Below are 12,785 nucleotides of genomic sequence, written 5' to 3'. Positions count from 1 at the left end.
GTGTCTTTTCACAGAAAAGTACATTGTATACATTTTGTATTTACTTTAATACGTATGCATACATGCATTGCCAGCACCTATGTGGAACATCATAAATGCTTGTTGAACTGAAGTCTTGTTAATTCTCCATAACATCTCTCATCCATCCCCTGCTTTCTTGAGTTGGAAGGGACCTCAATGGCCCTCTTTTCCATTCACACTGCTAAAGCCTAATTCAGGCTTCTATTCTCTCTTGCCTGGACTATTACAATAATCTTCTAATTTAGCTTCATGACTCCAGTCTCTTCTCCCTTTATTCTCTCTTCTACATAGGTGTAAAAATAATTTTCCTTAAGAAAGGGTCAGATTATGTAATTCCCTTGTTCAAAAAATTCTTGGTGGTCCTTTAACGTCTCTAGGATAAAATACAAACTCCCAAGTCCATTCAAAAGGCAAGCGCTCACATGGTGGTCAGTGGAAGTGATATAAGCACACTCTCAAGGTCTTTCTGAAGAACTTTGGAATTGACAGCGTGACATGGGAGACTTTGGCAAAGGATCACACAGCCTGGCATACATGCATCAAAGAAGGCACTATACTCTATGAGCAAAGAAGAATTGAAGTAACTCAAAAGAAAAGCAAAGTAATATTCATCTTCCTCTGCCTTTCTCAAGATTTTATGGTTTAGTTTATAGATCAATGTTGCACTTGGCTACCATTTCTTTATGCTTGGAAAGTTAATTAGATGTTTGCTAACTAAAGTGGTTTTTAGGCTTTTAGGATCTTTTGATGGCAATTGATTTATATAAGTCAAGCTTCTGTATGAAGTTGTAATCATATCTCATTTTTCAAAAATTAATAATTTGTTTAAATATTTAATGTCGGACTTTTAATTATATGACTTCTTCCTAATTTTAAAAATTGTAGCTTTACATCAGTTTTTAAGTCAATGATAGTTGATTTTAGATAGTCGATTTAGGAATAATTCCTATGTCAGTAATGAGTTACTTTTTGTCCTTAAAATATAATCAATTTTATTTTTAGCCATGTTATATAACATATGTCATGTACAAGGTCTTCTGATTCTTTTGTGGAAGAAAGTAATATAGCTGTGAAACTCCTGCTTACTCTAGAAGCCTTTGGCCTTCTTACTCCTAAACCATATTTTCCAATATTTTTATTTTTTCCATGCTTATCTATTCTTTTCAAAATTGAATCAATTAGGGGTCAAAAGTATATGTTTATTTAATTTCAAGGGTCTTATGGATTACTTTGTAGAATTTCTATACCATTTCATTCTCTGCAGTCAAGTCATCAAGAATCATTGGTTAAGTTTACTATGTAACAGGCACTGTGCTAAGCACTGGCTGGGGATACAAATACAAGCAAAAAGAACTATAGTCCCTGCCCTCAAAGAATTTACATTCAAATGGAAGAAAATGCAGAAAAGGGAGCTGAAAAGGAGGAGGAGGAGAAGGTATTTCATAATTGTGAAGAGTAGAGAATGAGATATGGTTGATCTGGGTCCTTCCTCAAAATAGAGGTTCCAGGAGGAACTTACCAATGAGAGAAGGGTCCTCAGGGGCAAAGGGAGAAGTCAGCTAAAGTATGGTAGCAAAGTCAAGAGAGTAAAGCATGGCTTGTCTGGGTCCTTTCTCAAAGTAGAGTTTCTGAGAGTGATTCATTCACCAAAGAGAGAAGATATTTGTGGGGTCGAGGGAGAAGGCAGCTGAATAGAGCATATGTGAAATTATTCTCATAATAGTCTCTTTGCAAATATTTATTATGAGCACTGTTGATACTAACTGACCATATCTCATGAAATTTTTATTTCCTGAAGGCATATTATAAAATCTGCTCTGCCAAATCCTTTATTTGATTCTCTGAAGAGGCTGCAAGCCATCCTACCATTGAGCAAATTCTGTCTTTTTGCTTCTATTTATAACAAGAATGTCAAGATTGAAATGATTTATTCACTGGTTATTTGACAAAGATCTCACTTTTAAAGGACTAACAGCTAAATAAATGTTTATAAACTACCTAAGAATTGTGTGATTCCTACTACTCTATGTCTCCTTCTCTGCCACTTTGGCATTACCACTATAGAAACAGAAGGGAACTACACAGGACAGAGGGCCATTTTGCATGTTTGTTTGTTTCATGGGTTGCCATGGTTTTAAACTTTCTCACCAAGTGACCAGGCTATTGATGATGAGCCATTCTATGATTAACTCAGCTGGACCTCTGAAAGCAGACTCTTTCAGTCTTGTAAAGATTGTACATGAAGCCTTTTTAGTATCATAGAAACTGCCAGAGACATTGAGAACATAGGGTCATCTCCATGCCACGTTGAAGAATTGAAGTAAGACTTTATGGAAGAGATAACATTTTTATCATGTCAAAGATCAGAATACCAACCAACACAGTTCATCACCACTGTTCTCTGCCCCCTTCCCAAGAAAAAATTCATAAGAACAACCTCCTTACCTCACAGGGCACTATCACAGAAAAGCCCCATCTTCTTTTCTATGTATATAACATGAGATTATTTTTAGTCTCCTGTTATCTTTAATGTCAAAGTTATAAACAGTGTGTGCAATTTTATTTCAGTTCTGCTTTCTTCATTTCACATTACTTTGTCTAAATCTACTATTTTTTTAATTCTTCAAGTTTGATATTTCTTGTGGCAAAATAATATTTCATTATATTTATTTGAATGGATCTGTAGTTCTTCATCTTACCATAAAGAGTATAGTTGGTGACTCCTTGATTATCCAAAAGGTATGAGCAACCCTCTCTGCTTTGTGCTGGGGTGGTGGTTAGGAGTGTATTATATGGAGAGGTAACTGAAGGACTCCAAACTTGGCGAAGTGGGCAGTCAGCTTCCAGCCAGAACGCAGAAAGAGGAAGGGGTAGGGGCATTGGCAAGTAGCTCCATATTTATTCAACCAGTTACCAGTCTAATTTATTTCCAGGTTTCTCTCCCTTCCCCCTCCCCCAATTATAAATAGCATTGGACTATTAAAAAAAAATTTTTTTTTGGCTTTTTGGAGGGGGGAATGCAGGGCAATTGGGGTTAAGTGACTTGCCCTAGGTCACATGACTAGTAAATGTTAAGTGTCTGAGGCCAAATTTGAACTCAGGTCCTCCTCAGTCCAGGGCTGGTGCTCTATTCACTGCACCACCTAGCCACACCACATTGGACTATTTTTGCACAGAACATTTTCCCCTCTGTATGACCTTCTTTAGACAGAGTCCTAGTAATACAAATGAGTCAAAAGATATATACTTTTTTCTTAGTAATTGATTGCATAATTACAAATTACTTTCTAAAAAATGTAATAGTATACCTGTTCAAATCATAGCCTTACCAGTACTGAATTTTGTTGTCTTTCATTATCTTTGCCAATTTGATGAGTCAGTGGAATCACAGAGTTATTTTAATTTACATATCTGATGAGAGATTTTGAACATTCTTTCCAAGTTGTTCATAATGTATGTGTGTTTCTTATTCAAGAACAGCCTTTTCTATACTCTAACCACTGATCTCCTAGAGAATTGCTCTTACATATATGTATCAGTTTCTTATAAATTTTGGTTGTCAAGATTTATAAGAAATACTTGATAAAAATGTTTATTCCCAGAGTTCCTCCTTTCTTATCCTTGATGCTTAACTTTTTCTATGCAAAAACTTTTATTTTTATATAATACAATTCATCTATTTAATCTTGTAAAATTTCCTCTAAGTCATAGCTTGTTAAGAATTTATCACCTCTCCACAGTTGTGAAAGATACAACTTTTCTTGTCTTCCAGTTTATGGGTTTTTAAAAAATTTAAATCTTTAGTTCACTGGAATGTATCAGGGCTTCTGGAAAAAAGGTGGTCTATTCCCATTTTATCAACAAACTACTATCCAGTTTTCTCAATAACTGTGTTTGGATAATGAATAATTTTCTTGATGTTTTGTGATTATATATTTATTGAACAATAGACTACTATATATACTTGTTTTAATACAATTTATTCCACAGAAATATTTTTCTATTTTTTTATATACTACCAGATAGTTTTCCTAATTACTACTTTATAGTATAATTTGAAATCTGGCAATTAAACTTCCCAATTCTTCTTTTTCGTAGTTTCCCTTGAAAATGTTGGTATTTGTGATCTATATAAATTTAGTAATCATTTTATGAAATATACCATTGGTTTTTTTTTTTACCACAGTCCTTACTATTATATTGACATAGAGTTTTCAAGATACTTTAAAAATCAAATTTTAAGTTGATTTTTCTGTAATTTCTTTAATTTCTGCTATCCTCAGATTAAGAATCCCTGGACTATAGACCATGTGTCTTCATTTAGAGACAGATGAGGCACCAGGTCTCCATGGAGAATGTGGACATGCCCAGTATTTTCTTGCTTAGAGGATACAGAACTGCTGATTAGTTTATAGCAAATGGGGCTGCCTCTCAAGATTATTGAGTGACTTGGGGCTAAGGAGGCTAGGACTAATGTTCAGAGAAGCCATCCAACTGTGCTCTATAAAAGTGAGCTGAGGAGCCAGCTTGGGTATTTTGGGACTTTTAATAAAACCCCATGTCAAATTTTCCTATTATGAGATTCCTGCCACACATATTATGGAATCAGCTTGGGAATCAATCATGCTTGTGTCAGGCTAGACTATTTGTTCTAATAGTATGTTCCCCAACACATCTCAGGGGATATCCCTTTAAGTGAATGGCAATTTAGAGTCAAAGAAGACAGATTTGTTGGGAGAGGACAATTTTCCCTCATGATTTATAAAAGTGAGCAATGGGATGACTCATCATTTTATATACTCTCTTCTCCTTGGACTACAGACCAGAAGGCAGCAAGGGATAAGGGAGGGAGGGGATCTCTTCACACTCCACATATATGCATTAATGGTGATTTACAGCCAAACTCCATAGTAGCAGTAGACATGGGCCTGCATATGGGCTGAGAGGAGGACACCAAGAGGACGGCACTTATTATCACAGAAGGACTTGAAGATGAGATTGTCAAATTGCTATTCGAGGAGTTAGGGAAAATAGGAAAGGTGTCATAAGACAGAGGAGGGAAAATATTGTTCCTATATTCAAAGGGGTGGGGGTGGAAGGTGGAGAGGAATAATAAATTTCATCAACTATGGACCAAGAGCTGGAGATTGTTCAATGACAAAATTCTAGAACAGATTATTAAATCTCTTGGGAAGGAAAAAAGTAATCACTAGGAGCCAGCATGGGTTGACTGAAAACAAATAAAACAAACTAACCTTATTTCTTTTTTCTTTTTTTTTTCTTTTAAAAACATGGTTTAGATTGGTACGTCAGAGGAATGCTATAGACAAAATGTATTTGAATTTCAGTAAGACATTTGAGTCTTTTGTGATGTATTTGTGGTCAAGATGGAGACATCTAGGCTAGATGACATAAGTTTGGTAAATTCACATGAAAACTGAATGATCATGAATGACTAAAATATATTATTTTATGGATCAAAGTCAAATTGGAGGGAAGTTTCTAGGGATTTGCTACAGGGTGTTATCTTTAACCCTGTCTTGTTGAACATTCTAAACTAGTGACTTGAATGAATAGATATTATTCTCATCGCATTTAGGGATGACAGGGAACTGGATGGGATGACTAATAAGTTGAATGACAGAATTAGGATCTACATATATTGTCAAATAATTGAACATTGAGATGAAGCTAACAAAATGTAATGAGAATGAATTTAAGGTCATGAATTTAACTTTAAAAAAAAAATCTAGGAAAACTATTCCTCATGTATGGGTTGTATTAGATGACCTCTAGGGTCCTGTCTGGGTCTGTAATTCTTTACTACAGGACTGGGCAAGTTGGCTTAATAGTAGATCATATACATAAATGTTGGAGTTTTGTAACAAAATGGGCCCACAGTCCCAGGGACATGCTCCTCCTTCCCTTTTCTCCACCCCCCCCCCCCATCTCACCAGCAATTTTACAACTTGACTCTGGTTCCCTCTTCTGGATTTTAAGTGCCACCACCTTTCCCCATTAGTCCTGGTCTCCCTACTACCCAACTGAACCTACAGATGATAAGTCTATCATTTTTTCGACTTTGCCTTCCTCACAAAAAATAGCACTCCAGCCTTTCTTTTAGCTGTTTCTTGAGAAGTTTTCTAAGCACCACATGCAATTGTTCAAAGGGTTAACAGGCACCTTGCAAATCTACAGAGACAATATTAGTCAATTCTAATCCTACATGTAATCCCAAATGTGTCCAAGTCTGAGACCTCTAAAGCAGGTGTACCCTCAAAGGGACAGGGACGACCTTCAAAGAAGCTTCAGACAAGCTAGAGTTAGCCAAGTTTGTAAGTATTTGACTCATCATTGGCCATTATCTCCCAGTGTCTAATTACCTAAATCTCTGTGTTGCTTGCATAGACTCAGAGGAGACAAAGCATGCTTTGGTGACCTTGTTCTAGGAAAGTACACATTGGAAAAATGCCCGAAGGTCTGGTAATGTCAAGATATACCACTTCAAGGCAAAGAAAATATAACCCAGAAGGAACAGAACATTAGCTAACCCAGTTTTGTCTGGACAAGATATTAGATCAAGTGTTAGATTTCTAAATTCTAGCAGTTAACAAACATGTTGGTTTGACCAGGTTGTTAGGTATTAGTTGATGGGCTCCTTAAAGATCTGCTTCCTCAGCCCTTGGTTGTAAATAAGGGAGCATCTTCCCTTACCAAGAATTCTTTTTCTTGGCTTCTAGGCCCCAAGGACCTGATAGGTCAAATCCTATTGTCTAGAGGACTTTTGGGTGGGGTATGAGTATTATTCCTGTTTTTATTATTATTACCCTTTTAAGGCCACACATCTTGCAAAACAGTACATATGAAGAGAGATGTAGTAGAGAGTAAAATGTGAACTATGGCCTTGGAAGAGTCCTGCCCTTGTCCCTTGGCTCCCTGTATGAGAAAGGGCTATCCAACCTCAGAAGAGGGAAGAAAGGAAATAAGCATTCATTTCCAGGAACTGTGCTAAGCATTTTAAGAATATTGTCTCATTTCACCCTCACAACCACCCTGAGGGGAGGTACTATCATCTCCATTTTATAGTTGAAACTGAATTAAACAGGGGTTAAATGACTTTGATCAGACAGCTGATAAGTATCTGAGGCTAGATTTGAACTCCAGTCTTTCTGACTCTATCCACTGTGGCCTCACATAGCTCTACCTCTAAGTCGAGGTTTCTAGAAAGGTCTCTCATCAGGCTTCAGTAAGAAGCTGCCATTGCCTCCCAGACCCTCCAAATCTTGATGCTTCAACTCTAAGAATATCACTTTCATCCTTGACAAGTCTTTTCTTTCCAAGTTTTTGTTACATACAAAACATCTTAAGCACATCCTTAGGAAATGAGGAAGACCCTTGGAGTGTATTTCATCTTCACAGAGGGATTAGCAATCGTGACTTGGGTGTATGGGATACCCAACAGAGAAGATCCCTAAAAGAGAGAAAGGGATACACCATTACTCATTCCCCAGGCAACCTTTCTAGAAAAGTAGTAGCACCCCAATTAACATACAAACAATAGAAACAGAAGGAAAACCTCCCATGGTAGCTAGATAGCCATTGCCCTTTTCCTCATGGATAAGGATTTTACATGGCGTCTTACATGGGTTTATCCCTCTATCATGACTAACACAGAATTACTCCACACACCACAGAATTCTGTGCCCAGTCTACTAAATACCAGCAAAGAAAATAATTTCCTTCCCTTCTTAAATACCAGAAGTGAATGCTACTTCCATTCACTGGAAATGGTGTTGGTGCAATTGAAAAACAACAAAGCATCCCCACTTGTTCCCTTCCTGCTATTTCCAATACCCATTCCTGGCTTTACTAGGTTCCTCTAGTTTCCCCTATCATTAGTTGGATTGATTGAAGTCAGTTTCTTTTTATAAATTAAATTTTATTTTTTTAAATCAAGAAAATCTGCCTTTTCTCCTTCCCACCCTGCCCACTTAGAAATAAAGAAAACAAAGCCCATGTAAAGCATGTAGAATCAAGCAAAATAAATTTCCCCCATTGACCAAATCAAAAAATCTACTTCTCAGTTTGCACTCTAGTTTGACCTCTCTTTCAGGAGGTGGGTAGTATGTTTCATCAATCATGACCAGTTATTGCATTGATCATTCCTAATATTCTAAAAGTTGTTTCTCTTTACAATATTGTTATTATTGTGTAAGTTATTCTCCTGATTCTACTCATTCTACTCTGCAACAGTCCATACAAGTCTTGATGTCATTTCTAAACTTCCAGCAAGACCATCCTGGTGAAGATGACTTTTCTGACTTCCAACTGTAGGCTGATATTCAGGCCTCCTCTTCTGCTGCTTTCATGCAAGATCCCTTCTCAGATTTAGCTTCTGTTTCAGTTCAAATATAAAGTACTGCTGTCTCATTCTCTATACTCCAAACCTTTTCTATTCCATTTAATTCCTATTTTCAGGACTTCTACCTCCTAGCTCATTGGTCTAGTTGGCAACACTAATAATAATTCACATTTAATAATGCTTTAAGACTTACAAAGAGGTTTCCTTAGCCCAATTTTATAGATGTGAAATCTGAAACTGATAAGGGTCAATTGACTTATGTGTAATCACACAACTAGAAAGTGGTCTATATACCTTTAGGCCAATAAACAACGGACTTTTCTTGGGCCTTCTACTCCCTCTGTCTTCTTCCCTATATAAAGGTTGCTGAGTCATGGACTATTTTCCTCCAATGAGAGTTGGCTTTTTAAATTGTAGGTTTTACAATATAAGAAAAAAAATACTTGTCACACAATAAATAATTGCAAACAATTCTCCCTAACAATAAGTATAGGGTATGGCACCCAATTTTACTTGATTACAAGCTTAATATAAGTCAACGGGGTGATTTGGCTGTCAAAAAAAAGCTAATATGATTTTTGGCTACATGAATAAAAGTATATTGTCCAGAACAAGAGAAATGATCATCCACTGTACTCTGAACTGGTTAGGCCACCTTTGGAATGCAATGTTCAGTTCTGGTAACTTTGTTTTAGTAGGGGAAGTGCTACGAAGTTACAGGTAGGCAAATTTTGGCTCATTATAGGAAAGAAATCTCTAACAATTAAAGCTTTTCAAAGATGGAATGAGCTGTCACTGTGAGTCAGGGAGTTCTACAAAACTAGAAGAATTCAAATTGAGGTTGGATAATCATTTACTAAGGACATTTTAGAGGGGATTCATGCATTGGTTACAAGGTTAATGTAGATGACCTTTAAGGGCTTTTCTACTTTAAAGAATCATGATTAGACAAACTCTGGTAGCACTATTGTTGGTACCACTGATTTGGCATTTACCATGTGCTGTCCTACATTGTTATTTCTTTTCTGTATTATGTATATGTAGCCCATAGAAACTCTGAGGATCTGTATCCTAATTCTACTCTCACAGATCAGTTTCAGGTCCTAGAGTAGGGTTACATCTGCCCATTAGGGTTCTTGGGGTGTTCATGAGAAGTCAAGAATGGAGGAAGGAGAGAAAAAGAAAGACATGATTCTCTAAAGCCATTGGTTCAATCCCCCACTGGTGCATTTCCACCCAATACTATCATAGTCAGCCAACCTTAAATAGCTCTTAGAAAGGAATTATTTACTAAGGTGGTTTAGTTAATAACAGTTAATGCAAAAACATTCAATGCCAAGGTCTTGACTCGATTTCCCACAAATGCAATATTGAGTACAGGTGAAAGTGGACTTGGGGGGGCAGGGCTAGGTGGCACAGTGAATAGAGCACTAGCCCTGGAGTCAGGAGGACCTGATTTCAAATCTGGCCTCAGACACTTAACACACACACACACACAAAACTAGCCGTGTGACCTTGGGCAAGTCACTTAACCCCAACTGCCCTCCAAAAAAAAAAGAAAGCGAACTTAGTACATGTAACAAATGAGTACCTCGCGATTCCTTTTTGTTAGAAGTCCTTTTCTTCCATTTTTAGGGGTGTCAAGAAAGTTCTGGTAATTATGGTGGATCTGTATCTATTTTATCCTTGGTTCCCAATGCAGACACTGCTATCAGCTGATCATGAGAATACTGTTAGGACATCAGAGGAAAAATGGAAAGTTAAGATCCTTTGAAGCTTAAAAGATCCTCTTTTGGCCAACCTGGGTAGAAAGCCAAGGCTGAAGTTGAGTCCTCTCCTGCCCTCCCCCCACCTCAGCATTTTTCAGGGATGTGTACTGGAAAGCCATAGTCCCTCCAACAACTGGAATTAATTCAGTTTTAACTAGTTAGGTAATTTATAGATGACCTTGGGACATCAGACAGCCACAAAGTTAGGATAACAGCCTGGGCCTTTAGTCACCTGAGCCAACAAAGTCTTAAGGATAACTTTAATACCTTTAAAAAAAATAACTAACTTAACTTGCATGGGGTGGGGGTGGGGGGAAGGAATAGATCCTACCACACTCATATTTGGCAGTTGATTGTATTTATGGAGTAAGAGTTTCTGAAATTGATGACTGGAAGAATATGGATCCCTTCAACAGCATTAGGAATGTTTAGAAGAGGGGAGGGTTTGGGGAGAGCTAATTCATTCTGTTTTGGATCAATTAATCAATAAAAATTCCCAAATTTATTAAATAAGTGCTATGTGCCTAGTACTGCTAAGTATGCAGTGCTGTGTAGTACTCACTTTAAAAAGGCAAAAGACAATCCCTGCCTTCAAGGAGCTTACAGTCTTGGGGGAGACAACTTGCAAATAAAAAGTTACAAATCAAGCTATTTATAGGATAAATAGGATGTGATTAGCAGAGAAAACGATGTAATTAAGAGTGGTTGAAGGTTTTCTATAGAAGGTAGAATTTTAGTTGGAACTTAAAAAGAAGTCAGGTAGGTTAGAAGTTGGAGCAGAGGAGGAAGAGGCATGGGGACAGCCAGAGAGAATGCCTGGAGCTGAGAGATAGAATAGCTTGTTCTTGGAACAGCCTGAAGGCTCGTATCACCAGATCAAAGAGTACATGTTAGGGAGCAAGGTGTAAGAAGACTGGAAGGGTGGGAGGGGCTAAGTTGTGAAGGGCTTTGAATATCAAACAGCACATTTTATTTTTGATCCTGGAGGAGATATTGAAGTTTACTGAGGGAGGGGGTGGGGGTAGGCAGTGGGAAAGGTGATTGGATTGGAGCTTTAGGGAAATCATTTTAGCCTGAATGGAAGATGGATTGGAGAGAGCTGAGGCAGACCAACCCACCATGCTTGAGGTGGTGGCAGCATCAGGGGACAGAAGGGGGTATAACCCGAGATGCTCCCAAAGTGAAATCAACAAGCCTTGGCAACAGCTTGGATATGGGGGTGAGAGATAGTGAGGAATCCAAGACGACTCCTAGGTTGTGAGCCTGAGGGCCTGGGAGGCTGGTGTGGAGTTTAAGACATCTACAACACATTTAGTTTGAAACGACTAAGTCTTCAAGAGACTCCCAGGTACACACAGTCACACACACACACACACACAGACACAGTCACACACACACACACACACACACACACACACACACACACACACACACACACTGGGAAACCTTCCCATCCCAACCTAAACCTTTTGCAGGTTCACTGCTCCTCCCTTGCTTTTCTTCCTCCAAAGACAAAATGTTCTGAAACAAGAACCAAGCAAGATGGTGGCTTCACCTACAAAATATAAGCAGAGAATATAAGCCATTATGTACCAACTGCAGGCAGCCCTGATGTGCAGTACAGCTGTTGTAGGCCTTAGAGATACTGAAGGCAGCTCCAGGCTTCCTGCCCTCACAAGGCTGCTGCCCTGGCTTCCTCACTGTCTCATAGGAGTGTATTGAAGACAATGAGATGTAATTTGGGCTTTTAATATGAAGCCCTTTACAAAGTTTTCAACTCTTTTTCCTCTACCAAAGTATGATTTGGTGAACTCAATAACATTAGTTGAAGAAACTTAAGGAACCTCGAGAAGGGGACACTTAAGGAGAACACAATACTTATTTTCAATTATTTAGAAGGTTGTTTTTATCAGGAAAAGGATTTGACTTCTCTTTGGCCCCAGAATGCAGAAAGAGGAGCAAAGAGACATCTTTTAGCTTAAATTTACATTAAAAAAAAATCTCCCTGATAATTAGAGGTTTGAAAAGTGGAGGGCCAGCTAGGGCCTGGAGTTGGGAAGACCTGAGATCAAATCCAGCTTCAGACACTTACTAGCAGTGTGACCCTGGGCAAGTCACTTAACCCTGCTTACCACCCCCCCAAAAAAAGTAGAATGGGTAGATTCAGGGGGCTTCTACCCTTACGGACAAAGTTTGCATGATCTGTTTGGTTTGGATGACTTGGTCTTGTTCTGCTACAGGTTGGTCTAGAACAGGGGTTTTTAATCATGGACCCCTTTAACAATCTGGTGAAATTCATGGACCCCTAATTAAAATAATGATTTTAAATACATAAAATACATAAGATTATAAAGGAAACCAGTAATATTAAAATACAGTTATCAGATTACTTTTATAAATTTCTAAATTTTTTTTTTAAAACAAGTTCCCAGCCCCAGGTTAATACTCCAGGTTTTGCTGGCCTCTGAAGTACCTTCTAACTTTGAAATTTTGAAATTTCTATTTTTCAGGCTTGTTAAGATTGCCATTCCTAAGTCAGAATGCTTTGTGAGGCTAAAACAAAAACAATATATCCTCCAGAGAAAGCAGCACTACTCAAACTTCTTGGTGTCAGGACTCCTTTACATTCTTCT

Source organism: Petaurus breviceps, unplaced genomic scaffold (assembly GCF_028583685.1).
Source record: "Petaurus breviceps papuanus isolate PSGF00001 unplaced genomic scaffold, PetGlider_PUasm1.0 90594, whole genome shotgun sequence".
NCBI classification, from domain to species: Eukaryota; Metazoa; Chordata; class Mammalia; order Diprotodontia; family Petauridae; genus Petaurus; species Petaurus breviceps.
The sequence above is the reverse complement of the archived record's forward strand: the minus strand, read 5'-3'. Positions refer to the sequence as shown.